The sequence below is a fragment of the Photinus pyralis genome, unplaced genomic scaffold, assembly GCF_008802855.1.
Source record: "Photinus pyralis isolate 1611_PpyrPB1 unplaced genomic scaffold, Ppyr1.3 Ppyr1.4_LG8, whole genome shotgun sequence".
NCBI lineage: Eukaryota > Metazoa > Arthropoda > Insecta > Coleoptera > Lampyridae > Photinus > Photinus pyralis.
The window spans coordinates 17,619,214-17,622,955 of record NW_022170819.1 but is presented as its reverse complement, the minus strand read 5'-3'; the positions used below and the strand labels follow the sequence as shown (position 1 = coordinate 17,622,955).

The 3,742-nt window shown below is 33.9% G+C and overlaps 1 long non-coding RNA gene across 1 annotated transcript; it reads left to right on the top strand.

The window, feature by feature from the left end:
- The first annotated feature begins 2,700 nt into the window (after positions 1 to 2,700).
- Positions 2,701 to 2,994, top strand: LOC116177953. The gene is made up of 2 exons (XR_004146783.1): positions 2,701 to 2,763; positions 2,812 to 2,994. It is a non-coding gene; the product is annotated as an uncharacterized LOC116177953 (long non-coding RNA).
- Positions 2,995 to 3,742: the final 748 nt, after the last annotated feature.

Here is a 3,742-nt window from a genome sequence, read left to right as displayed (position 1 = left end):
TTTAATTTTCGAAGCATTTGTCAGGCGCAGTTTATTTTTCACACTTAGATTTATATCAAGGCTATTACCAATTAGAATTGGAAAGATTCTCTAGAAAATGCACAGCTTTTACAACGCCTAAAGGTCAATTTCAAATGACTAGAGCACCCATGGGGTTGAAAACTAGTCCAAGTTCTTTTTCACGTGCAATGACACTTGCAATGTCAGGATTAAATTATGATATTTGTTTTATTTATCTCGATGATTTAATTGTTTTTGGAAACAGTCTTGAAGCTCATAATGGAAATTTAATTAAAAGTATTACATAGGCTGCGAAAAGTTGAATTAAAATTAAACCCAAATAAATGCGAATTTCTAAAAAAGGATATTTTATATTTAGGGCATGTAATTTCTGCAGAAGGCATTTTACCGGACCCAGAGAAAATTAAAGCTATGCGTAACTACCCTGTTCCAACAAATGGAGCAGAAGTTAAGAGGTATGTGGCAATTTTCTAATATAATTCGTAATTTTAAAACGAAAAGGAGCTTTATCCTTAGTGTGTAATTAGAGGGTTGCTTATAGATCATTTATACAATCCCCGCCATCTAGGATTACACCGCTAAGTAGAGCAAATTTTATGTTTAAGTTTTGGCTCAATCAAATATCAAAATGTATCAAAAGTGTAAAATTATGATACATGAAAAAAATTGATTTTTTATTATAACTTTTTTATATTTAATAAGCTCAGAAAAAATTAGCTTTCTTGGGCCAAGTGACCACAATAATTCATTTTTTATTTTTCTGGAAATGCGCTAAAAAGAGGATTGTACTTCAACGTTTCCTTCAATAAACAAAGACCGTTTACGTACCATGTGGAAAAGTATCAGCTTCTCACACGCTAAATACTTTACGCACACTGTTTGAAAGTATATGTACCTATTTCATCAATAATTCGTGCTGTTTTCTGTTTTCCAAGTTAGATTAAAATGGTAAATTCAAAGTGAAAATTATTATAAATTTTGAAATTGACAGATTCGTATAGGTATACAAAATGTGGCAGATATTTAAAGGGCTGAAAAAGTTGTAGAAAATCTTTGTTAATAAATCAAGGATATTTAAAATACGTTTGTATTTTTCACAAATCGCTTCCGTGTCGTAGGTGTCTCGAATACAAAATGTGTTTTCTTTGTATAATTTTGGAGATCTCATTAAATATACACGTAAACTTAATCTCGCATCATCGAGGTCAATAATAACACTCACATTGGACATCTGTCCCCAAAACACACCTGAAATGGCTTTACACGTTTAATAATTTTAATTGCAGGTATTATGAATTAATAGAAATTAATTACTTAGTAGAAGAAGTAGTGACTAACGATTTGCGTATTTAATCAAATTGCATACAACTAATAAGGTCAAGAGTCGACCTTTCGAGGTCAGTTGATTTCTATACTGAAACAGTTGCAATTGATAACCATGACCATCTTGGGTTGAATGATCAATCATTGCCGCCTTGTTTACGGTATTTACATTAAGCTACGATCCACTGGCTTTCGTTGGTTTTAATGGAATTTGTGTACCTTTACGAACTGATGGTTTTCTAATTAGGTACCGTTACGTGATGTCGAAATATTCCGCGTTATTTGTTTATTTAAAGTCATAGCACGAAATATATACAAAATCACCCGCCCTCCGCCACAAACCCAATGGTGCCTATCTGAAAAGAGGAGATTCATGTGCTCATTAGTTGAGCATGTCTTTACCACCCTCCAAATAGTTTAACTCCACAGAATCAAAATTTTGAGAGCATACTGATTTTCCCAAACTCCTCCGGTAAATACCCTACGGGTAGTGATAAAATTACCTGATTTTTAACTAATCTGATGAATAATTTATTGGGGGCTTAAAATTCTTCCCACAATTTCTCCATTAAAATGCTTATTTGGCGAAAGCTGATTGAGATCGCACGATAGAAATTTGATTTATCTCTCTTACAGGTAAATTAAATTCAAAAAGTACCGCACCTTGCTAATTATGTAGGTATCGTACTTCAGTAGGCTACCGGAAAATTGAGAAAGTTAATTTACCGGTCGAAATTATGCTAATTGATTTAATGATGAAAATTCGTTCCGAAATATATGCACAATATTCGTCGTGCTCGTCGTTCATCTTGGATACATACTTTATACTTTGTAATTTTCGCGAGAGATGTGCATTGGTTTTCCAGGTGAAGTATGAGTGTACTTCATAAACTTCTACTGAGAGACGGTTTCGTCAAAATAATCAGGGAAACTGAAAAGCACTTCAATTTATCTAGAGACAACACGACCATAAAAAGAGGTCTCAAGTGACAATGCTAATAATTTTCTGGGAAAAGTGTCATTGTTTAAAGGCCAGATGAGCGTTTACTGCCCGAAATACAAGATTAATCAAATGTATTATCGATCATAATCGTGCAGAAAACAAAGGTAAAAAGAAATTTGGGTCAAATAGTCGCGAATATAAGGATGTGTGGTTAAAATTTGCCAAACAATTATACCAATTTCGATACTCAAAAAGCTACTTCCGCGCAGATTGCAGTTAATATGCTGTGTAGGGTCTTATATCTGAATTATATCTCCTACAAAAGATTTGCACTCGATTATATTCGAACAAACAACATCCTCCCCGGTGCATATAAAAGAGCGAAAAATCTCAATGGTCGGCAGAGATTCAAAAATCAGCAATGTTGAAGTATTTCATGTTCGCCCTCCTTACCTTCTTGGTATTGGTCAACAATGGTATGTAAGAAACTTTTTTAACAATATTTTATGGTTTAATTTACATAGGTCTCTGTGGCGAAGGTGCATTCGAAGAATGCGTTAACTATCACAACTGCGCCTCGAAGCATGGAAGTCAACAAGACAGTTGCTACGATATGTGCAGTTCAAATTTGTAGTAACGGAACTGCCCGTTAAAGATGACGTTTCTTGTTCAAAATATAACTTGAGCAATAAATAATTTAAAAATGATCTTTGCGTTACTATGACTTTGTTGCGTCTAACGATAATCCATTCGCCCTCGTGCCGGTTCCCAAGACGATAGGGGTATTCAGTTTCCATTGTGTGCTCTTTAATAGCTTTTAAACTGCGCATGGCTACATCTTCTCCCTATCAAGGGGTATGCTTGCCGGCCCCCCCGAACGCTTTCTTTACCAGTTAAATATCCATTCCTTAAGAACAACATAAACAATCAGGCATGCTAGAAACGTAAATTTTTCGCTTTACGTTTATGTGTTTAAAATCTTAAACTAGCGACTCTGTTTTGTTTAAAAAAAACGGGTTTATTCGGAAAAAGGGTACGTTACTGATTTAGTAGGGACTAGAGTCGAACATAAATGGCATAAAAAACTTTCGTCGAAGTTACAAAGCGCGTACGCATTCGTTATTTCTATTTTAAAATTCCAGTTAAAGTTAAAGATTCGTACTGCTTAATTATTAATTAAAAAGTATTTATAAAGTGGATCATTTCAGACCTACACACCTAAACTAATACTCAGAGGAAAGAAATATTGACTTAGTTTTTTAGTTGCCTTAAGAAGGCAGTAAAAAAACATCTAGACCTAGAATTTTAAATAGCACCCTGTATATGTTTTACAATTTCTTGTTGGGACTAAAATTAAATATTAAACAAATATGTTTTTGAAATCGTATCATAAATAGCGAAGTTACAGGCAGACAACTGCTTTATTCACTCACACTCGAACTAACTGTTTCCTGA